This window comes from Lampetra fluviatilis, chromosome 1 (assembly GCF_964198595.1).
Source record: "Lampetra fluviatilis chromosome 1, kcLamFluv1.1, whole genome shotgun sequence".
Taxonomy (NCBI): domain Eukaryota; kingdom Metazoa; phylum Chordata; class Hyperoartia; order Petromyzontiformes; family Petromyzontidae; genus Lampetra; species Lampetra fluviatilis.
In genome coordinates, this window is record NC_136275.1 from 34,542,362 (window position 1) to 34,567,599 (window position 25,238).

The 25,238-nt window shown below is 50.7% G+C and overlaps 1 protein-coding gene across 1 annotated transcript in view; it reads left to right on the forward strand.

The window, feature by feature from the left end:
• The window catches only part of LOC144935036 (complement C1q tumor necrosis factor-related protein 1-like), a 44,978-nt gene that overhangs the window by 9,648 nt on the left and 10,092 nt on the right, over positions 1–25,238 (forward strand). The gene's annotated exons all lie outside the window — the stretch shown is intronic.

Sequence of the window (25,238 nt, forward strand, 5' to 3'; positions counted from 1 at the left end):
GAGCGTCGGCCATCACCCCGAGGTGCTGCATCGGCGGCCACTCCTCGTCCTCTCCTCCCGAGGTTGGTGTCCCCGGTACGCCGTCGTCATCCCGACCTCGCTCGTGGGTACGGGTAGTCTTCCTTGTGTCCATACTTCTTGAAGACAGGTTTACTTCTGACGCCAGTTGTAATGTAGTAACTCCACGGGAGACGACTTCACGGGTAACACACTCTTTATTTTCTCAAACTTGGTTACAGGTGACTAACACCTACTTTGTATCTCGGGTGACAAACACCCACTTCGCTACTTGGCGACTAACGCCCACTGAGTTACTCGGATGACCAACATCCACTTAGTACTCGGGTGACAAACACCCACTTAGCTACTTGGCGACTAACGCCCACTGAGTTACTCGGATGACCAACATCCACTTAGCTACTCGGCGACTAACGCCACTGAGCTACTCGGATGACCAACATCCACTTAGCTACTCGGCGACTAACGCCACTGAGCTACTCGGATGACCAACATCCACTTAGCTACTCGGCGACTAACGCCACTGAGCTACTCGGCTTCACTAGGTCTTCAGCTCCGTCTTCGGGTCTTCAACTGGGTAACTCTCCCCGAGTGCTCTCGCGCGTCCCCCTTTATACCCCACCTGCGGACGTCGCTGCGAGCACCCACTTATTCGACCAATCGCCGGGTGCTGGCTACGATCCTCTTTTCCCACATCTCATCGTGCCTCACCACTCACTCCGCGCCGCCTCGTCATCTGTCACTCCCGGCGCGCGCGTCCACACCACGCCCACAACGCGTGCCCAACCCCGCACCCCGCGCCGCCCCGTGATCCATCACTGTCACAGTCGGCGCACGTCAATACCACCACTACAGATGTAACGTTAGCCTGCACTGTATATCTACTCTGGTATCTTCATGGTTGTGCTGCTGCACACACCTTCGATATATTTTCTGGCAGTTACCTCGTGCTGCTGTTGTCTGGCACGATGTCCGACGTTCCACTCCACGTGCAATGGAGCCTCTTCAGGAACTGAGTTGTACACGGCCAACGGGTTGTTTATGTATGCATTAATCGTTTGATAGTTTTGCATATCATTTGCATTCACTTATCTGCATAATCGGCTGTTAGGGGGAATATTAATTGCTTATATTGCCGAGCCTGAGACTCGATTCCAGTTGATCAATCGATTAACTGTGGCTCTCCTACTGGCTGGCGTCCTCTGCTACTAATGATCTCCCAGACTGCCCTTCGCTTGGGGGACTGTGCAGAGTAAACGGCAGCCTGCATAGGCCATGGGTCCAGGCCAGACCCCACTGGACTTGCCGCTTGGAGGGTGGCATCACTTTGGCAGTTAGCCTTTCTTGATGTGGTCATTAAGCAATTCGCGCTCATTTGCCGCATACATGATTCAGTAGGCAGAGAATGTTGGTACTCGTTGCTGTTATGCCCCCTGTTCACAGTGGCCTCTGATAATTGATATAATTGCTTGCGAGAAACCGAGTTGCTATTTTGTAGAAATGCCAGCTTATGACTCGTGCGTGTGTGTATATATGTAGTCGTGAGGCAGTGTTAATGACGAATGTGGTTCTGGTTTACATTCAGATGCAGTCCTATTTAGATGCCTTGTAAGAACTGCCAGTGGGGAGTCGTGATTACGAACCAGACGGCTAACAACAGTGGTGAGTGCTATCTGGGCCATTCATGGCACCCCACCCACCCTTCACCAACCCGCAGTTACCAAAGCACTCAACGCACTCGTCAATAGGGCTGCGTTAAAACGAAAATACCATCCAAAAATAAAATACATAACAGGCGATGTTATCGACATAGCAACCTTATTTATAGCAGTTCAATAACCAGTGGGGTGAAGTATGGTCAATCTATCAAGCCGCCGTGAAGGACACAGCTCGGTGATGCCTTTATCCAGCAGTGGATTGGCACAGGGCTGTAAATGATTAATTAACGACACTATGAGACCTCCTTTACCAGTGGCAAAATATAGTAATAGGTTTTTACCCTTTCAACTGGTACAAAAACTGACACCTTTATACAAGGCATCATGTTTGCAATAACCACAACACAAGCAGTCAAAATGCAAACAAAAAGAAACAACTCTGATAATGATAATGATATGCACTGTCCGTGAAGTTGATCGGTCCACACCCGAGACAGCTTTTCTTAGAGCCTAGTCTCCATTGGTGTTGGACCAGACGACGCCAGTTGAAAGGGTAAAAACCTATTACTACGATTAATAAACGATTCTAGCTCCAGGTGTCCATGCACAGGAGTGAGGTGGACTGTGGCATCGGTAGGACCGTGAGACGTATGGCAACGGCATAGGGGAGTTTTCATCCAGCGGTGGATAGAAAATGTCTCATGATGATAATGAGGCAGATCATGATGATAATGATGATGATGAAGCCGCGTTGTCCCGTAATTGTCTTTATCAGTTTTATTTGATCCACCGCCGTCTGGGAGTTCTTTGCGTTATTTTCACGTCCGCTATGCTCGGGGTCACTCTCGCTAACTGCTCTTGAGGCGCAACCCGCGGAGAATTAAGCGGGCAAATGAACCGCGGTAATCCATTCCGGCGCGCGCTTTCACCAAATTGGAAGGCGCCTTTTCATTAAGGCACTGGAGGGTGAGTTGGTGGGGGGTGGGTGACGATGCCGCAAATTGCCGCTCGTCTCTGGCGAAAGACCCGGCTACAATTATTAACATTTCGAAAAAGAAAAAAAATTACGACACTGCTCTGCCACGGCATAATCGTCAGCACACCGCGCTTGCAGTCCGAGCAACTCCGGTGTCGGGTCGCCGTCCAGGCATGGCAGTTGAAGCAACGGGAAGGTTCACCGAACATCCCCCATGCCCTCTGTCCACCGAGCAGCGGTACAGATCTGTACGCCGCAGCTAGGTCAGTCGACCGGCAGGCCGTGCGTGGTGGGGTCATTTGTGGGTGCTCCCTCCTCCTACTCCAAGCCGTCTGGCCAGCGTGGAAGAGTAGGCCAAACACCCCGCTAGAGGTGCTCGCTGAAGCTGCATTTAGTGGAAGCCCTTCCACCGGCAGTGTCGTGCGAGCAAACGATTGCAGAGCTTCACCTTTCAATATTCAATAGGCGAATTCGACAGCCAGTGCGGAGACACACTTACTGGGGTTCTGCATGCTTGTGTGTGCTGTCAACATGAACGCAGTGCGCCGAGGCACGGGCTGTCAACCTCTGCCGCACGCAAGCGAACGGTTATAGCCGCAATCGCTCATCCCTGGTGGTAATTTCCCAATGGGAGCACAAATGCTCATCGGGCTCGGTGACGGAATCATTCGCCGCACGCAGTTTTTATGACTCCGAGATCGCTCGGCAAGAAAGAGACGAGCGAGCGAGTGAGTGAGTGAGTGAGAGTGAGTGAGAGAGCGAGTGAGAGAGCGAGTGAGTGAGTGAGTGAGCGGGCTGAGTGAGCATTTTTTTTTAAGCAAAGCGTTTTTATTCCACAATTTTATCCGCGTTGCGCTATTGGCGTGAGAGCGAAGTGTCCATTCCGAACTCGACGTGGCGCGGTATCGGAGAACAGACCCGATAAGGAGATATCGCGAAACTACTTCTGACATTCCTTCAAGTGGCCCTTTTATTTTAGCCACACACGATGTTCGGGGAGCACTATCTCGTATGCCCTGCTGCAGAGGAAAAGTTTTGCCAAGTCGTCGTGTAAATGAATTTTGTTTTTAATTCTCGGAGCCGGAACTTCACCAACTTCACTTGATGCGTTTTCCAGGTTGTACCACCTATGGATTGGCACGGTGTCTGCCTTTTCGCGCCACGTATAGTGAGCTAAATGGAAGAGCAGATCACTCTGTTTATGCAAAAAGAGTTGTCCGCTGCTGCTGATAACAACAATAATTCAGTACATTTCACGTTCCTACCATTTTCATAGTGCAATACTGCCGCGATGGTGCTATCGCCGAGGCTGACTGAGAAATATGTGCGGGACTGGACTACATTATGGAAGTGGTGGAAACCCTGGCAGGGTCTTGTCCAGCAGTGGATTGACAAAGAGAGGCCTGTTATACTTACATGTGGAAAACACATTTCCAACGCTGGTGGCACCTGGCAAAGTAAAAGGGTCATAGTATTCATATTTAGGCTGGTAAATACCGTACCCAAGCCAAAAAGCAGTTGGGGCGTTGGTGGCTCAGGATTTATTCAGGAGTTCTCAACAGACCGACGTTTTTGCAGCTGGCTTCGGCCGAAATGCAGTTGCGGTAATATGGGCTGGTCAGATCGCAGGTTGAATTGAACGCTTTTTTTTAAAGCGAACTAGTGGCCCGCGCGTCCCTTTGGACGTCATCGTTTTGTGTGACACACGGTAGAACCCTGCCGGCAGGGGACGGACGGTGTCCCTCTGTGCTTTTTTCCCCAATTAGGTGAAGTAAGGAAGGAACATTTTAACATTTGGCAAATTTGGAACGCGATGCTGTCATACAACCAAGTGTTGGCCCATGGGTTTCAGAGCGTGGAGGCGGTACCGTGATGGTCCAGCGTTCGTATCCTTTGATTTAACCGGCTTCTCAATTGTGGCGAGTCGATGTCTCAGCCAAGTCACCAACGAGTGCACACACAAAAAATTGTGTTCAATTGAGCATTTCACTTTATTTGGCTGCATTTTTGTCTCTGAGATCAGAAAAAATACCAGATTGAAAGCGTGCGGGAACATGTGACCCCAACTCGGACTGAGTAAGTGATGAAAGCAGTCCGTTTGAAGGTCTGTGCAAAAGTTCTGCGAAGCAAAAATATCTGACCCACGGCGCTGCGAGATTTTCGAAAGGATTCATCATCTCATGAAATGGTTCCAGTAGCGCAGTGGGCATAACATTTTGTTGGGGGGGGGGAGAAAAAACATCTTCCCATATTGAAAATAAAGGTGATATCCAGCGCAAATGCTACATCGCGGCGGAAAATGAGAGTGACAATGAGCAACGGAGGGAGACGGCGCTCAGGATTAATTGTGACATTGGGATTATGCAAATGTGGATCACAGAATGGAAAGCATAATGCCAGATAACACACTATTAACATATTAAACGGAACGAGGCCGATAATTAATAAACACAATTAATTGCACGTAGTGGGAAATTAATTCCGTGTTAATGAAAGAAAACCTTATTGCGTTGTTATGAGTTTTACGACGCACGGAATGCTTAAAAGCCGCAGCATTGAGCGTGGTTGCTCGTTATTTTATGGAGGTATAAATACATTTCCAAGTGCCATTTAATTCTCGTGATGCGCGAAATAATTAATGAATTAACATTTCACACACGTTAAAGAAATAAAATAGGCTAATTAATGGGTGAGAAAGTGTTCACACATTAAATAGACCCATGCTTTTTTTTGTTGCAATGTCCCCTTCAATACACAACATTTGCAAAACAGCTGTGAGCCGTGCATCTTACGAAGCCTTCGAAGGAGTAGCCAGAGGAGAGTGTGAGATTAAAATCCTCAGTCTCGGCACGAGCTGGGACGCACGCTCGATGGATTCAATTCAATTCAGGGTCACGATGGGCACCACGGCTAAAGCCAATTGGTGCAACCACTTCTCGCAAGATCGGTTTTACACATATTCGACTTTCGCGACCAATATTTTTGGGTTAGATCGCGTCAACATAAACTCGTCGTTAACCCACCACCACCACCACCGACACAGCCAATTAGTAAGGTTTGTGACGTAAACAAGATTTGCCCGAACAGTGTCCCGCCATCCGTTCTGAGCTCTTCCCCGTCAGTTAGCCAGATTTGTGGGCACCACTCCAATGACGGTGCCGGTAACCGGCCCCGCCCCTACCTGTGGCACCGTGTCCCACCCAGCGCAGCCGTTCCTTCCCCGTCAAATGCAACACCCAGTTGCACAACGTTCTCTCCGGCACTTCGACGTTGCTTCTCCTGTCTTGCCACGGAATTCCCAGGATCCGTCAATTGCATGGGGGGTGGCCTACATGTAGCAGTGGATTGGTCATGGCTAATTAAAGATATCTCACACGAAGGTACCGCACTCACCATGATTAAAGGCCAATTATACGTTCGTGTCAGCAATTGTCATCACCGATTCGCGTCAAGTTGCTAAACTACGGTGGCACCGCATGCATCCGTGTGGCGTTTTACACGCACTGCTCGAAAGGCAACGCGTGATTCATAACAGCAATCAATAGACGCAACGTAGGGAACTGCATGCGCTGTCTAAATATGTATATTGGCCCATTGGCGAATACCAATTTATTCCAAGTTATGAATCTCACCACCCGCCACCTCACCAAGTGCGATGAAGAATATAAATTTGACACGCGTTTGGCGAGGACGTTGGAAGCCGCATCGTATTGTTCACACGGATTCTTTTTGTTCTTGCAAGAGTCGCCTTGCGCTTGGGTGCAACGTGATCATTTTGTTCCCCCCCCCCCACCTCTCGTTTTTCATCAATAGACCTTGCGCCTCAAATCGACGACGGCTGATGGTCGGTGTTGGTAGCTGGGTGATGTTTGTGGGGTTAGGGGGTTTGCGTGGCTCGCTCGCTGGGGAATACTAAAAGTTCTGCACCAGTTTGTTTTAAACATCAAAACAAACATCAACGCAACACACAAACACACACTCTCGTGTTCAACATGGACGTGGTCTCGGTTATTATATTTTGGCGTAAGAGCAGGAAGCCGATGTTTTAAGCCAAGGGGCTTTTAGGAGGCTTTCAGAGAGAGGGAGATACAAAGCGAGAGAGTAAAGGACTCGCGGTGAGCCGGGAAGATTGAGTTCTAAGACTTCAGGGAAACATTTAGGTGACGGCCGTGGTGTAATTTGTGTGCACACTGGATTTGCAATTCAGAAGTCACCAGTTCGGCCTGATATCCTGGCATGGCAGTCCACGTAATTTGATGATTGAGTACAATAAATATTTAGATTCTGATATTGTTTATCGGCTATTTAAGATCTTGCTCGATGCAGTTCTGCTCGTTCCATTCGCCTAAATGTGACATCAGGATGATAAAATTGCGTGCGAACAAAATGTGTGCGCAACAATTGTGTATTTATAACTTGCATGCGTACAATAACACAAATTAGATGGACTGCGATCGATTCTTGCAGGCGCAATGTGACGTCTGCTAGTGGGGGAGGGTGTAACTTCCCGCTTGTCTGTGGTTCTTCACTGTGAGTGTGAGCGAATGCCATGCAGCGCATCGCAAGTTGGGGCTGTAATTAGCTCAGCTTCACCGACACGGAGAGGAGAGCCAGCGCCAGCCTGAAGTTACTGAAGTCTACCCGCGAGTTTAGTTTTGTTCCACGAGGACTCACGGTGAAAGCGCCGCACGCCGCTGGAGTGTGCTCGCCAAGATGCGGTGCGCTAGGAAGGGCGGCGAAGATTCGCCACGGCTTGAACGCCGCTGGCAGCACTGGCACCACTGCATCCCTACTCTCCTGCCTTTTGTACGTACCGCGTACTCCTGCACTGTGTGCGCGCAGTACTCAGAAGTGCACTCAGAGGGGGAGGGTGGAGTGGGGGAGGAGTATGGGGGGGGGCAGTTGTGCCCGTTCCCTCGCGACATTTCAGATGGCTGCCAGGTGCCATCCACCGTTTTTGAAGCGTTTTCATTGAATACAATTGTCAGTCAATAATGAGCAATATTTCATGTTTGTTTCATTCCGGAGACATTTTAATATTACACGATGACATTCGTATTAGTTTTGTTTTTTACGCAATCAGTGTCGTATCCCAAAATGAATGGTTTTGTATCCCACCGGAAAAAATTTGACACATGCAAAAAATTGATCGCAGTGTGTGCCACCCACTCAGTACCTGCACAGCTCTGCGTTGCAACAGTAAAGCTTTATTCTTCTTGTAATAATAATAAAATAGTGAACTTGTAACACCGTGCTGCCACAGCACAGGGCTCGCTCGCTCTCGTCGAGAGAGAGAGAGGCACGAGGAGGAACCACAGACGAGCGGGAAGGCAGTGCACAAGCAATTGCCCAAGCTCTGTAGTCCTCTATATATTGAGATGTTTTTGGTCAATTCATGAATGTTTACATGTGGGAGGAAACTTGAGTACCTGGAATAAACGCACACGTGCAACGGGGCAATACTATATCCCATACAGATTTGGAGAATATGATGAGTCAATCATCATATTCTCCGGATTATTAATACACATTCTGCCCCCCCTCCAACCCATACCCATCTAGGGAGTTACATTGGCTCACTTCTTGCGTACTGGCCAAATGTTTTAGAAGAGGTACCCACACTTTACCCTACCACAAATGTCCTGCCAATCAACTTAACTGTGGTTGCGCCCATTTATACTGCTGGCCGGACAATTGAAAGGTGATTCAGGAGCTTGCCCCGCTGTTTCAACCGAAGCACCAGGACGTGGGAGCGGTGGCCTCTGGGTTGCAATTCCAGTGTGCAAAACCATTCCATCGATATGTAGCCCCTATTGCCACCACAGCCACGTCCACAATTATACGTGTGACTAGGCTTGAATAACTTTATTGACATGACACAGAGCCTTCTGTCATTACCACGTTCCTCAGATTATAAAACGTAACATTTCCCTCCCCTCCCCCCACCATCATTCACTCTCATATATATTTTTTAATTTTCTTTGGATCGGTTCAGATACGATATGGCACTAATGTTGCCCGTGGCTGGGAATCAAACTCAGATTTCTGGAATTGTACCATAAAGTGTTACGTGCGGACCACTGTGCCACGTCTTCCAACATCGACTCACACACAGTGCACCGCTAACCACCACATTCAATTTACGCACACACACTCACAAAGGCCCCCTGTTTAGCTATACAGAGGAACTGAGCAGGGATGGTTCATGAGCACTGATTATAACAACCGGCAGGATGCACGAGGTATGCTGTGCCCAGCCCCACACATGTTTACGCACTACATCACGCACTTAATTAATGCTGAGTCAACCTAGGGGAGGCCTGCGACAGGGTCAGACACTGCTTGTTCTAACACTGATGTTTATCCCTTGCCGGGAATATAATTCAGGTCGCTGGGTTGGTGCCAAAGTGCACAATCCACTGCACTGCTGCCCTGCACTGCGAAGACAAAGACCCCCTTCCATCTGTATCGACTTTTGTGCAAGTGTGGTTAATGAGCATCGACGAAGGTTGTGCTGGCATGGCAGGCGATGGGGCTGTTCACACATCGCACCAGGCAATCGTTTAATACTGAGCTGACCGAGAGAAGGCGCAGGACCGCTTTAGATATCACTCGCCGCTGGTGTTAGTTGTGGAATCGAACTCGTATTGACGGGTTCAAAGCGCTACCCGTCTTCACAAGAAACACGCAGCAGGCACGCGCTCAGACAGCTGCCTCCCATCACATGTGCGTTTAATTTTACGGAAGATGAATACAATCTACAATCTGGCCCACATGGCTGACACTGCTGTCTGGCCGTTTTCTTTCATTTATGGCACCATAAGGTTCCCGATGTTGTGTTTGTTGCTATTGTGCTTAGTGGGCCTTCCCACGTAAAAAATAATTGTTCATTATTATTTATTTTGAAGCTTTCGTGACCGCAGTAAGCCATACTCTTTGGTTCTTTCGGTAGTCACGTAGGTAGAAAAAATAATAGATCACGACGAAAAAACTGCTGAAGTAGGCAGTTTTTCTTGCTGTGGTTGTCCCACCTGATGACGATTGCTTGCATTGCAATCGAAACGTTGTGATCTATTATTTTTTTCTACCTACTTGACTTTACCGAAAGAACCAAAGAGTATGTTTAGAATCATGGTTCTTCTTCTTGTCTTGTCAACCCTTACGCACCATCTTCCCGGTACACGCCACCCATGCGACCTGTGCACATTCACGGATCTCGGTGTGGGGGCTGCAAAGTCATAGCTTCGGGATTTCATTGGACGCCACGGCGGCGAGATGTTAACTACCTCGCCTGGCACACAGGAGGTCGTGAGTTCGATCCCGACCCTGACGCCTGCTATATATTTGGAGTTTGCGTGTTCTGCCCCGCGGTCGCGTGAATTTTTCTCCTTGACCTTCTGGTCTTTCCCTCCACATTTAGAAACACGCGTTTAGAGTATTTGGCTGCGATACATTTTCCACGTGATTAGTCAATTCGTTGAGCTATCATTTGTGGCTAGGTAGCTTCGGAAAAAATATGTATATAGCTCAGTGGGCCTTACCTGGTAACACAAAAAAACGTTTCTTTTTAAATCCTTTATTAAATCCTTTATATTAGGTTCGATTGCTTGCTTGCTTGCGTGCTTGTGTGCTTGCTTGCTTGCTTACGACCATGCAAATCTTTCGGTCGTTTTTTAACCCACTTCCCGTGATCCAATCGAGCTGACATTTTTCACACAGACTCGTTGTGCGTGACAATTAATTTTCGTGAATTTTTTTTTCCAAAATTTTACACTGTTTAGGGAATTTTTTTAAAATATGTATTTACCAATTGCTTAATGCTGGCAGACAATCATCTGACCCATAGGTGGCAGCCATCTCAAGCCAGAGGACGAGAGGACTCTAGCCGCCACGCATATAAAAGATTTAGAGTGAAAAACTTTGTTTTTACGGGTTAATTTTTTACAGTTTTTGATTGGCAAAAACGCTTCGCCTCAAGCCAGGGGGCGGGCAGGGGGGGGTACTAACCACCCTCCTTCCCCGCCTCTCCACAGTCGCCACGTGTCCCTGCCGTTGCAGGCTGCTGCGGGGTTACGTTTTCAGCAGGTGCTAGCGCAGCAAAAATGACATCGTTGCACTGACCTGGTGGTCATTGAATTGCACTTCATTGCAGTACAGTGCAGCGTCCTGCACTGTTTTGATAGGTCTAAGTTGGCTGAGAAATACGTGCAGGTCTGGTCTGTGGAAGAGGTGGAAACTCTGGCAGGCCCTAGTCCAGTCGTGGATTGACAAGGGGTGTGGCGTTGTTACTCCTACATGTGGAAAACATATTTCTGTTGCATTTTCGTGCCAAAGTTCTGGCTCGCTGGTGGCAACTGGCAAAGTAAGAGGGTGCGGTGTTCATTTTGACGCTAGGTTGTAACGTACACGACCCAAAAGCAGTCTGGGGCGTTTGTTGATTTTCGGATGAATTCTGGAGCTACTCGACAGATTTAATGATGGGAGACGAGGGGAGTCAACCACGGACAGGCGATATAACCCAATGGCCTTAAGATTGTGAGTTGACAGATCGTGGGTTCAGCGCAAACCGCACAGTCGCGCACAGCAGGATTCTCTCGGTATTCCTTCCAAGCGCTCGGAGGAGCGGAGAAAAGACACGCGTGAGTCACGGCTGAGGTTCGCTTTATTGAAATATAAAAATCTCTTGCTTTGTAATTTGCTGCGTTTTTTTAAAACAAAGGGCAGCCTGGAGCTTGAACTTCCAAAAAGCAATAAAGTAATAGGGCAGCTACATTTTTGTCCACGCGAGAAGCCTGGCGTTGTCACGAGGCCTTTTTTCCAGCAGGGCCGTGCTGCTGGGTGCTCTGCATCGGTTTTGTTGTGTCGGTGCTTCTGGTTGTGCCACGCGTCGTTGAGCGCCATGTCCGATGTCCAATACCACATGCTGGGGGCTTCTCAACTCAGTTCCTGACGAAGCTCCCCGTATGCAGCACGAAACGTTGGACACCGTGCCGAACAACACGTGGTACAACACGAAAACAAGTCGGAGAGAGAGAGAGAGGAGATCCGGCTACACTGGGACGTTGGGCCAATTCAATGAATGAGTATTTCCCTGTGGCAGGAATCTGGAGTACCACAGAAAACCCACGCATGCAAGGAGATAACACTCAAAGTTCCAACGCACAGATGAGTTTATTAACCCAATCCCTTTCCTTCCATCTCTCGGCCATCTTGCACCCTCGAGTTGTTCGTGTCACACAATCTAATTTGAGCATTTCCGTGACCGTGTACGCACGCACGTATGTTGAACTTCTTTCGCACCGTACGAAGCCAACTGTGCTAATCGGAGGTGCGGGGAGTGTTTAGCTTCCTGCCGGGGGGTGGGGGGGGGAGCTGTAGCACCAGTAGAAAATCCACCACTCGTACGATCGCGATAGCAATGAACGCGCCGCACAGATGCAGCAACAGCGCCTTTGGAGACAGATGGTCCCCTCGCTCGGAGGCAGCAAAGACAGAATATCTGAACCGGCCCCCTCATTCACTCCACGCGCTTGTGTGGTGTAAATGAGGAACAAGCACGTGCGGTGATGATCTCTGTGTTCAGTGAGGTTGTTTAAATTAACCACTTTAATTAATTACTTTTGAAAATCAATGGGGGGGGGGGGGGTAACCAGCAGAAGTGTGACTTAGCCGGTGCGCTGCGCATTCCAGGGACCTGAGTTCGATTCCACAGCCCCACGGCTGGCGCCCGTGGAGTGCGATGCCTTAATCCGGTGCTTGACCTCGCTACGGACTCAAGTGCCCCGGGCCTTAAATAAGTTATCGGTGGTCGTGGGTGAGCACCAACGCTGGGGGAGACAAAGGGGGTGGATAGGTTACCAGCGTCCCGCTCGTTCAGCGTCCAAGATTTCGATAAGGGCCGTCATTAAATGACGTCACGCACCTGGGGGGGGGGGGGGCAGACATTTGTGACGATGTGTGACGAGGGGGAGGGGCTTGAGAAACGTGACGTCACATCAAAATGCGCAACTTTAAATAAATATAGACAACACGTTCTACTTAATTAAATATACTTTTTAAATAAATGTTTTCTCCAACAACATCAGAGTGCAGCGCCACATTAAATAATAAACTACAATGACATTAGTTTAAAGCGATTTGAAGCATGTTTTATTTTTATTTGGGGGGGGGCAGAGCTTTGTGACGTCATATTTGAGGGGGGGGGGGTCTGACTTTTTGTGACGCCGTGTGACGAAGGGTGGGAGGGGGGAGGGTAAAAAATCGTTCCAAAATCGCGTGACGTCATTTATGGACGGCCCCATAGGCGCTCGCTAAACGGCACTTGCAGGTGGAGAAATGGCGGAGAGTCAGCAACACTGCGCTCCGATGCCCGGTGACTTGGCTGTAGCGTCAGTGGTGGCAAGTGCAGTCTGAATCTGTCCCTGGTCCCCCAACGTTTGCCAACCCGGCGCACTGACGAGCCGTGGTGAAGTATGGGCAAACAACTCCCCATGACGAGCAGCACTGGTGAGAATCTCGTCATGTACGTGTTTGACAGATCGCTGAAAACGTATTACTATTTTTTGCTAATAAATTACTTTCAAAATACATTATATCCCTGCGGCTTAGCTGAGCAGTTCATTGGTGTGTTTGACGAAATAAATGTTGCCGTTTCTTCAAAGTAAATATGAAAAAGTACGTACGACGTGAACGCATCCAGATTGATTTAAACAATCGCGCAGGTAATACTAATAACACGCAACGGTGAATCAGGGGTGTTATTAACAGGATTTGCATGGTGTCGGTGACTTTGTACTGCGTATACATGGCATTTTTCTGGCAGTAATGTCGAAACCATAGCCTTAGAATTCTTAAGCACCTTCATTGTTTATATATACTCATTTTGTTTTTGTTCTCCAAAAATACACTTGACTTAGACACGATGTCATGGCAGGACTGTGAGAGATGGTGGCGGATTGGGGAGGCCTTCATCCAGCAGTGGAATGATCGTATCTGATGATGGCGATGACGGTGTACATAGAGACACATTAAAGGATATAAAATATTCACCACTTGTTCGCAAAGCAGGGGGAGGGATGGACATGCGCAACAACTATTTCTGACACTGCGTCTGTTTAGCAGGTGATTGCCTGCGGCTGAACCACTCTCAACATTGTCTCTGGAAGCCTCGGGCAGAAATATTGAACCATACGAATCATAATGGTGTTCTGGCTCTGCGAAACTTGGCTATTAACACTAAACCCCAGGAATCGCAATGGTGCCTGAGACAGCCGTAGCTTATTCATCTCACAACTCAGAAATGTTGATTCTCCGAGTTAAATCGATTTCCCGATTTCGCTACCTGTTGAAGATCAGTCCGGTTGGGGCGAAGCTTCGTTGCGTGTTGATGTCGTACTCGGTCGTGAAAAGAGTCAATGCACTAGGGAGGAGATTCTTGAAAGGTTGGAATTTGATCAACACATTGTCCATGTAACAGTCTTGACCCTAATGCGATCAATAGGCTGCTTCAAGAAATTTTGGAATACATCTACTGACTACCACGTGGCCGTAGCCAAAAATAAAATTACGACCATTAGCACGTGCGTGTGTGTGCAAAAGAATATTACAGCAGCATATAAAGTAAAAAAATCATGATAATCTTTATAGAGTGTCTTTCATACCATGAGGTTCAAGGCTGCTTCACTCGAGTTAATATAAAGCAAACATTCACACATGCTGTACAAACACTCATAAAATAAGATAAATACACAAAGAGAAGGGAAAACAAGAAGATGAAAAAATAAAATGATCGTGAGATGCCAAAATAAAATCACAAGGCGAAGTCATAGAAATAGGCGTGAAGCCTTGATTTACAAGCAGCCACTGTGGGTGAACCTCTGACAAGATTGGCCAGCGTGGGCTTCTTTCTCATGTTTTCTCACTCGGGTTGAACGCATTGATGCCTTCGCTCTGCCAATTCGCCTGCAACTGTCGCTTCTGAGCAAAACGTTGTTTATAAAAGTTCTCTTGCTATTCGGAACTTACCCCAATTTAAAACCAGCCACATTGATCAATGGGTTGGCCAAAACTTGGGAGACACAAACCAGAACATGAGGACTATTTGTAAACATGCAAACATAATTTTGCCCTAACAACTATACGACGACTTCCATACCGCGCTGGCATTTCAATGTATTTCCGAATACAAAAATGCATGAAGCTAGTTGTAATTACTGGCGAAACGTCGTATTCGGATTGTAAATGTTGTGGCTTTGCTCTCCAACACACCTGTGTGCTGTACTAGTGACGAATTGGCCACGTTCTGTTTACGTGACAATCCTTACTAGTTGGCTGTGTCGGGTGGTGGTGAGTTTTAATGACACATTTATCTATTTACGCGATCTAACCTCAAAACCTCTATTATTGATTATGGACGAAAATGCATGTTGAAAAGCATTACACTGGTGCACATCATTTTTCTAACTTGTTCTAATGAGTCTTGAGACTCATTGAGGCTTATTAATCTGAGTTGATAAATTACAGTATTATTGAAATATATACAGGTTTGGCATTGCGGTCGTCCTTGGAGCAATTTTCCTCAACCATATCAATGTCGAATTTCCCACAGTTGTCTGAAGGTTATGAATAGCATATGGATACCGTGTAATTTGAGTCTGAAACAACTTAGCTTTTGTTATGCACAACATTAATTAATTTGCTCTTTCTATAATTAATGAGTGCTCTTACAAGCCATAATGCCTTCTGCACACTATGCGTACAATGTGGCTGCTATCGGCCCTAATTTATTTGCCAATGAAGGCTGTGCAACATTTCACATTCATTTTCCGCTCGCCCCGTTTTCATTTTGCTGCCCGATGGATGTGAAGTACCGTTGATGACTCTTGGACACCGTTGGTGAGGCACACGTATTTATTCCGTACAAGTAGTCACAACTGTGGACATACAATACTAGAGGGGGTATCGGCCCCCTCGCCCGGCTAGCTGGGAATACACTGCTAGCTATCTCTGACCTACCTCCTAGTCCTCCACTAACGGGCTAGGGGAGGCTGTCTGGCCCGACACTGGTAAGTCGGGCTACGGTACCCGGAGTCCCAGAGCACTAGCTCTGGTTCTCGGGACCACGCCGCTGGCTCAGTCCTGCGCGGCCCTGACAAGGGCGGCGTCCCAGGGGAGTCCAGGGCTCTAGCTAGACGATCTTCGGTCTTCACTGGTTTAGCTTTAACATTCTGCCCCGAGCCCTCTGACACACCCCCCTTTATACTCAACCCCCGCTGAGGGGTGGGGCCCCGGGCTGCCTGGTGCGGACGTCGTTGAGAGCACCCCCCCCCGTGCACTCACGTAGCCCCGCCCACTGTGTTTGTTTCCCATAAGCTGCCATGCATAACGGCTCTCTCTCTAACACCCCTACATCACCCCCCCCCCCCCCGCATAGCTTGCAGCCGTCCCGGCTGCCAACATACAAAAAAAACGACAATAAAAGCGCATTTACCCCCTGACTGCGCGTGTGCCTCACTATTTTTCAACATAACGCGAAGAGAACAACAACAAGAACCAGAAAACCCCGAAGGGAAAACAACCCGACGCACCCCCCCCGAATAAATACGAATTCCGTAAAAGCAACGTATATACAAATCGCAAGGAACCCCCACACACACACAACACAACACAATGTGCCAGGAGCACACCACCGACGCAGCACACAGTAGCCATACACGTGAAAAAAAAAAAATTCTTCTTTTTGTGCATCACAAGAGTCTGCGCATTCTTGCGCGCGTCCTTGCCGCAGGCCCGTCACACGGGGCAACCCCGGATGGCGGACCATCCGGTGGCAGCTGTCCATTTCGAAGTGAGTCTGCGCTTGATGTTGCGAGACCCTCGGCATCCCCCGTAGGGGTTGTTGGGCGGGAGCCCGTCATTATTGGTGCACCTGGGGGCGGGACAGCCGGCAACACGTCAGGCGAGAGCAGCAGAGACGGACCCTTTGAGCCGGCCGACCCCCCACATGTTTGGCCACGCGTGTGTGGAGTGGGGCCTCGCACCGCAACGAAGGGTTTCAGCCTAGAGGGGTGCACAAACCACCGGCGCTTCCCCCATTTGATGCGAACGCACTGAGGCCGCAAAACCTCGACCACCTCGACGGGGCCCCGCCACGGCCGCACCAGTTTTGAGGAGGTCGCGAGTGGTACCTGGGGACAGTGCAGCCATGCCCTGTCCCCCGGCTTCCACTGTAGCACGTGCGCGCGACCCAGTCTGAGGCGCTCATTCGCTTTCTGACGCCTGTCGGAATTTAGCATGGCAGCATCCCGTGCCTCAGTCAATTTCGCAAGATTAAATTTAACATGGTCGGCCAATTTAGTTTTTCCCAGCGGCGCGGGGATCTGCAGCTGTGCCCGAACAGGTGGGTCAGGTTCGCGGCCATACATGAGGAAGAAGGGTGAAAATCCCGTCGCAGCATGGGGGGCCAATCTGTATGCTGCCAGGACCCCTTGAATTTGCAAGTCCCAATCGGTCTGTGAGTCCGAAACCTGCTGCGACAACATAGACGTGATGGTTCGATGCAGACGCTCGACCATCCCGTCAGTTTGCGGGTGATAGGGAGAGGTACGAATTTTTTTCGTTCCCAGGAGCTCACAGACCTGTTGGAGGAGTTTGCCGGAAAAAATTTTCCCTGGTCGGTCAGCAGCCGCTCCGGAGCACCTTTGTCCATGACGTAACCTTGGACAAAGGCCTCCACGATGGCTGCTGCCGACTGGTTGGCCAGGGGCCAGGCCATAGGCCAGCGCGTAAAGTATTCCACCCTGGTCAACAAATATCTATTGCGCCTAGGGGTGGCGGGAAATGGCCCCAGAATATCCAGCGCGACAAGTTCGTTCACTCTGGAGACTCTGATAGACTGCAAAGGCGGGTTTGACTCCCGTGCTGGTGGTTTTCGCTGCGCACACCGAGGGCATGATGCCAACAGATCTGCGACATCCCTCGTCATGCCTGGCCAAAAAAAATCAAGCTGGAGCAAGGCGAGGGTCTTTTGGGTACCCAGGTGGAGGAGGCGCTCATGAGCAGCCCACACCACCCTACCCCATAACCCAGAAGGGACCACCAGCCGGTGTCGATGGGATTTCCCGTCCCAATGCATCAGCAACCCCGCGTGCATTTCCCATGCGTCGGCATCACCCGTCCCCCGCCCCGCCTCCCCGGCGCGACGACGCGACGCAAGGAGGGAGGTATCCTCCATCTGGAGGCGCCCCCATTCATTAACAGGCAAACCCAGCAGGGAATCTTTTCCTTGTTGTGCGATAGAATTTGGAAGCAATGTTTCGTCGGCGGCGGCGGCCGCCAGGACCGGAACCGGCATGTCCCCTGCTGGCTTGCAACGTCCTGACCCCAGGAGGCATGCACATTTGGAGGTGGTTGGCATGCGCGACAGAGCATCCGCGTTGGTGTGGCGAACGCCCTTACGGTAGGTGGTTTCGAAATCAAAATCCTGGAGGATCTCCAACCATCGGGACAATTGTCCCGATGGCTGTTGAACTCGCAGGGCGTACTGCAGTGCCGCATGATCTGTGCGGACGGTGAAATGCCGACCGTACAGATATGGGCGATACTGTTGGATGAAATAGACAATTGCCAACAGTTCCCTACGGGTGACACAATATCTTTGCTCCGCTGGAGACAACACCCGACTGCCGTACGCAACCACCCGTTCCACGCTGTCAACCACCTGGGAAAGCACGCCCCCAATACCCGTGTTGCTCGCATCGGTGTCGAGCAAAAATGGTTCCGAAAAATCGGGGTAAATCAAGGGAGGAGCTTTTACCAGGGCGTCCCGAAGGGAGCAGAAAGCAGCCTCCTCCTCCTGACCCCAGTGGAACCGAACCCCTTTTGATGTTAAAGCGTGTAGGGGTTTGGCAATCGTCGCAAAATCAGTGACGAACCGTCGGTAATACGACGCGAAGCCAATGAAACTCCTGACCTCTCCCACCGAGGTGGGAGTCGGCCAGGAGCTGACACACTGCGTTTTGGCGGGAACGGTAGCAATACCTGAGCGCCCCACGATGTGCCCCAAATAACGCACCGAATCGCGTAACAAATGACATTTTTGGGGTTTGAATTTCAAATTAGCAGCCCGCATCTTTAGGAAAAAGTTTTACTAAAGACGATAACGTCATCCAAATAAATCAGGCACGACTCCCATTGCAATCCAGCCAAAACCAATTCCATCAAACGCTGGAAAGTTGCCGGCGCTTAGTATAAGCCCATCGGCAACCGGTTGAATTGGAACAGGCCGTGCGGTGTACGGAAAGCAGTTTTAGGCTTTGAATCATCGTCCAGAGGAAGCTGCCAGAATCCCGAAAGTAAATCCAGTGTGGAGAAGAATCGCGCTCCCGCCAAGGCGTCCAGCGATTCGTCCATCCGTGGGAGCGGGTATGCGTCGGCAACCGAAATTTTGTTAAGGCGCCGAAAATCAATGCAAAACCGCAACTGGCCGTCCTGCTTTTTAAACAGGACGATCGGCGCTCCCCAAGGGCTGGTGGAAGGAGAAATGATGTCGGCGGCTAACATGTCATCAATAGCCGATTTGACATGGTCCTTTTCGGCGGGACTTAACCGAAACGGATTCTGGCGTATTGGCGCGCTGTCACCCGTGTCAATATGGTGACGCAGCAGATGAGTGCAACCCAAATCGTATTTGTCCCGACTGAAAACGTCGGAAAATTCCCGCAGTAGCGTTCTAAGCTGTTGGCACTCTGAATTTGACAGGTCCGTCGATCCCGCACAAAGCGCATCGAGCCACCCTCCATCACTGTCCGAATGTGGGTGCGGCCGGGGAGCAGTGCCGACGTGATTCGCAACAGGTTCCTCGCAGGGCACCGGCGTCGCGTGAGCAAGCACCGTCCCTTGACGAACTACCACTGTCTGCGACCCCACATTGAGGACCGCGATGAAAGGGTCCCCGTCCCCTCTTACGATGGTCTGGGCCGGAATCAAATGAGGACCACTAACCTTGGCCCTAGATGGTCCCAGCAGAATTCCCTGGTCCCCAATGCCCTCAGCGAAGGGCCGACGAAGTTTTAGAGGCACCAACATTTGAGCTCCCGGCGGCACACAAACTGTTTTAACGACGAACGCTGGTACTGTTACGAACGCCGTCTGAGCCGCAGTAGGGGAAGGCAGGAACGCCATGCATCGTCCCGACGGGAGCTCAATCCATCCCTGGTCTATTAAAATACGAATCGGCATTTTACCCAAGAAGTCCGTCCCCAGCAGGCACGGAACCACCAGCGAGAAGGAAACAAAAATCGGGCCCGACAATTTGATATCCCCGATACAAATTTGCGCTCGAATCTGTCCAATGATGCCAAGAGAGCCCCCGTTAGCAGCATAGAATGGGACGTTAACCGGCAGTAAAGGACGGCTCTGGACAGGTAGAATATTGTAAATGAGTTCGGAAATGATGGTCGCCGATGCCCCCGTATCGACCAGGATGCGTACCTCCACCCCGTCAATGTGTCCCACCACGACCGACGACCCCGACGACGCGGCCACAATGCGATGGGCCAACATGGACCACTGCCTGGGTTCGATTTGAGTCCCCATAGTGGTGCGTGTTGGCCCGTTGCAGCGCAATGTCGGCCCCCCGTTCGTTGCGGTGTGCGAGTGTGTGACGAGTGTGTGCTTGGGCCAAACATGAGGGGTGCCGCGACTCGCCGGATTATGTTGATGGAGCTTGGGAGGAGGAGGGCCGGCGTCCTGTCGAGGCGTCGTCCCGCGCTGCCGAGGAGAGCGGCACCCCGAGGCGACATGGCCCCGGACGCCGCAGTTGAAGCAACGCGGGAGCGCCGGCGGCGATGACGGACGGTCGAAGCGGCTCGACCCATCCCGGCCCGACCGTGCTCCCGTCCCCTGCTGCCGTCGACGGTCGACGGCGTAAACCTCCTCCGCCGGGAGGGTGGCTGCAGCCACCGCACGCCCGGCCGCTGCCCTGCTGGCTTTCCGACACTGTGACAGCAGGTTGGCGTGGAGGAGCCGCGCAGCCTGGAGGGAACTCATCTCCGTGTCCTCCTGTGCAACAACGGCGATGTCCAGGTCGTCTGCCAGCAGGAGGATTTTTTCTGTGACCATGGCGTCCACGCCGTCGTCGTCCATTCGAGGGAAGGCCGTCTTCGCCAGTGCCAGGAGACTCGTCCTGTACGCCAGGGGCGACTCCTTTGCACCCCGCTGGCGATCGTAAAACTGCTGCCTGCGTTCCGCTGAAGGTCCGTAGACCCCGGCCAGCAACTGCAGCGCCATCTGTAGCATGGAGCGCTTCTCCCTCGGCGCCGATGTAAGGGCGGCGAGTGCGTCGCTGTCGAGGATCGCCGGCAGTGCGCAGAGAGCCTCAGCATCCGACCACCGTGCCATTTCTTGGTGGGCGAGGAAGCGTCGCTGGAAGCCGCCCCAGTCGCCCTCCGCGCCAACAAACTCTTTGAGCGGAGGCAGCCGTTGGTGCAGCGCAGCGGTCGCCATGGAAGCTCGCAGGCTGCTGTCCCCGTAACTCGGCTGCGCTTCGGTGCGAACGGCAGATGGTATCGCCTGTCGCAGCCGTTATGACGCTCCCTCCGCTGGCGGTGACGCGGCAGCCCCAGCGAGAGCGATGTTGGACCCGAGGTTCAGGCCGGCCACGCCCTCAGCAGCTGCTGCGGCGATGGCGGGAGATTCAAAGTTTGAATCCGTTGAGATGGCGGGAAGGCGCATCGGACGTCGGTTTTCCTCGCCCCGTGGTGGTCCACCAGCCCCCAGCCATGTGATGTGTTCGAATGTGGCGGCAGCGGCGTAAAGCAGCTCTGCCAGCCTCGCGTGAGCCAGCCTCAGCCCTTCTGATGGCGGCTCCTCTTCATCCTGATGCCCCGGTAAGAATGCGTCCGGCCCCGGCTGCACGATGTCTTGTTGAGCCGTCTCGGGCTCGACAATTTCAGCGGTGTCCTCCACCTGCGGTACTCCGGCTCGAGCTGTCCGGCGCGTGTCCATGTTCGTAGTTGTTCTGACACCAGATGACGTACCGTTGATGACTCTTGGACACCGTTGGTGAGGCACACGTATTTATTCCGTACAAGTAGTCACAACTGTGGACATACAATACTAGAGGGGGTATCGGCCCCCTCGCCCGGCTAGCTGGGAATACACTGCTAGCTATCTCTGACCTACCTCCTAGTCCTCCACTAACGGGCTAGGGGAGGCTGTCTGGCCCGACACTGGTAAGTCGGGCTACGGTACCCGGAGTCCCAGAGCACTAGCTCTGGTTCTCGGGACCACGCCGCTGGCTCGGTCCTGCGCGGCCCTGACAAGGGCGGCGTCCCAGGGGAGTCCAGGGCTCTAGCTAGACGATCTTCGGTCTTCACTGGTTTAGCTTTAACATTCTGCCCCGAGCCCTCTGACACATCCCCCTTTATACTCCACCCCCGCTGAGGGGTGGGGCCCCGGGCTGCCTGGTGCGGACGTCGTTGAGAGCACCCCCCCCGTGCACTCACGTAGCCCCGCCCACTGTGTTTGTTTCCCATAAGCTGCCATGCATAACGGCTCTCTCTCTAACACCCCTACAGATGTTGTGAGCGCCGCTAGCATTCGCGAGACCCCCACCGCCGTTGGTCGCAAGCAAGTTTGTAAATCGTAATCTTTCCCATCACACCAAGTGCTTGGCTTCACTTCACTGGCTTCTCATCGCACGAGCGTATGGGCACCCAGATCCTCGCCCTCGCGTTCAGAGCCATCCACAGCCTTGCACCTCCTCCTCCATACCGCAGAAACCCTTTCCACGCCCACGTACCAGGCCACTCACTCACCCACTAACTTACTTACCCACTCACTCCTTCCTTATTCGTCCATCAAAGGTTGATGATGACCATGACACGCTTAATTTGGGATAAGTCTGGGGTACGATGAGAGCACAGATGGCTGAGGTTGCCAATCTGAGCCCGGAACACTCTGTGGCAGACTGGATATGATATGATGGTAGCAGCCTGCTGGGGAACGGGTCTCTTGATACGGGTCTTGCACTGTTGTCTCTTCACCATGGTATTTTTGGTCCTGCTGGTTTCAGAGGTGGTAGCACCGTCCCAGATGAGATTTCGCCAGGTCGGACGATCTTGAGCAAGGCTTTTCCATGACTTTTGATATCTGTTAAAGCTCTTGAGGGAGGCCTTCAGGCTGTCTTTGAAGCCTTTGCTATGATCTTCCAGAGGCCCACGAGGCTGATGGTGTCGAAAGCCTTCCTCATGTCGACAAAGGTGAGGTATAGGTCGGAGTTTTGCACTTGGCATTTTTATTGCAGTTGGCGGGCTGCAAACACCATGTCAGTGGTTTCACGTTTTTTTCTGAAGCCACACTGGCTCTCGGGCAGCAGGTTTTCTGTTAGACGATTTAGGAGGTTTCTTGCAAAGATTTTTCCCGGAATTGACAACAAGGATATACCTATCTGATTGTCACAGGTTTGGCGATTGCCCTTCCTCTTGCAGAGGTGGATAATCGAGGCACCCTTGGACTCCTGAGGGATAGTTTATTGTCTCCATAATGACTGGAAGAGGTCGGTTAGCGTCTCAACCAAACGAGGCCCTCCTACCTTTTAGACTTCCGCTGGGATGGCGTCAGCTCCCGGAGCTTTTCCCGATGAGAAGAGACTGATGGCTTTTTTGGTTTCCTCCAGAGTGGGTGGATCTGCAAGTGACAGGTTAATTTCAACTTGAAGCAGCCTATTGATCGCATCTTCATTTATGGATGAAGGCTGATGGAGGACTGAGTTTAAGTGTTTGGTCCATCTTGCAAGGATTTGTATTTCTCTTTGAGCAGTGTGGTTCCATCTGAAGTCAGAAGAGGTGAGGTTCCTGTAGTTTGTGGACCATAAACTGACTTGAGTGCATCGTATAATCGCTTTGTGTTGTTGCTGTCGGCATATGATTGTATCTCCTCTGCTGTCTTGGACTCTGAACTGTTATCAATCAGGTAGGCTGTGTGCAGACGATGTTTCAAATTGAGTGCCTGAATCTCCTAATAATTTTCGTCGAATCAGTCTCGGTGTTTGCGTGTTGAAGCACCAACTGTTTAAAGCACTATTGAGTAAAGCAGATTTCTGAGAGCTGTCCAATCTGCCTCAGCATCTTCAGAGTCAAGGATTATGGACTCCAAGCGGTGGTCTGCGCTTTCAGCAAAGTTCTGCTAGATGCTGTCCTGTTTTAGCTGAGAGATGTTGAGTCGCTTAGAAAATGTTTTGCCTTGTGGACTTCTGGGAGGTTTTATTTGGATGTTGAGATTGGAGATAATGAGTATGTGATCTGTCCAGCATTCTGCACCGCATATGACCGTTGTCACTTGGACGCCATGCCTGTCTCTCCTCGAGACAATGACATAGTCAATAAAGTGCCAATGTTTTGACTGTGGGTGCATCCATGATGTTTTCTTGCGGTTTGCAGGTGGAAGAAAGTGTTTGTGATCAGTAAGTCATGCATATCACATGTGTTTAGTGGTAGAAGGCCATTGCTGTTGTATTTGCCAACAATATATGGACCTATGATCCCATTCCATGACTAATGGTAAGTTCCAACTCTGGCATTGAAGTCGCCGAGAATAATGAGTTTATCTTTGCTGGTTATAGCAGCAATTGTAGTCTCCGGGTCAGTTTAGAACTTGTTTTTGACCTGTTAAGAGTTTGTCATGGTTGGTGCATAGGCACTGATGATGGTGACCTGCTTTTTGCCTGGTAGATGGAGCTTCAGGGTCATCAAATGGTCTGGGATAAGCTTGACAGTTGGTCGGCCAGGTTAGATTTTACTGCAAAACCAACACCAGTGTGACGTCTCTCCTCTTTTCCACGGCCACTCCGAAAGAAGTAAACCGGATTCATCTTCTGCAATCTGTCCCGTGTCAGCTAGCCGGGTCTCACTTAAGGCAGCAACGTAAATTTCGTATCTGGCATGTTATCTGCCTACAAGTGCCGTACGTCTCCCAGGTCTGTTCGGTCCAGCTGTGTCCATAAGTGTGCGCACATTCCAAGCACCCATATTACTTCGTGTATCTTTGATATTCTTTGTTCGACCTGATGATGGTGTCATGACTTGCGCTTTTAATTTGATTTAAGTGAGGGACAGTTGCGCAGCTTTGACCTCGCTCTCTAGTCCAAACTCATCTGTATCCAGTGGCAAGACGACGTCTAGACGGCTATAGATGATGCTGGATGCAGTGGATGGTCGGAGAAGACCTTCTGATAGTATTTCTTCCACCAAGAGTTCCACCGATCCAACTCAGATACTGAGTTTGCCGGGTTAGTTAACCGCCACCCGGGGTTCGGCGTTGGCAGCTGCTGGAAGTAGCGACTCACCAGGTGCAAGATGGAAAGCACCTAGTGTGCGCCTACGGTAGCAGCTAGGGTCTCTCCAGAAAAGACTGACTGAACACCCACTCACTCACTCACCTACTCACTGATCCACTCACTCACCCACTCGCTCACCCACTCATTCACTACACTACAGGTCACACCACTTCTCTTTCGGCCTCTTCCCTCACACTGCTCCACTTAGGAATTCCCCCTCATCGTCTCTTTTACACCAAATGCAATAATC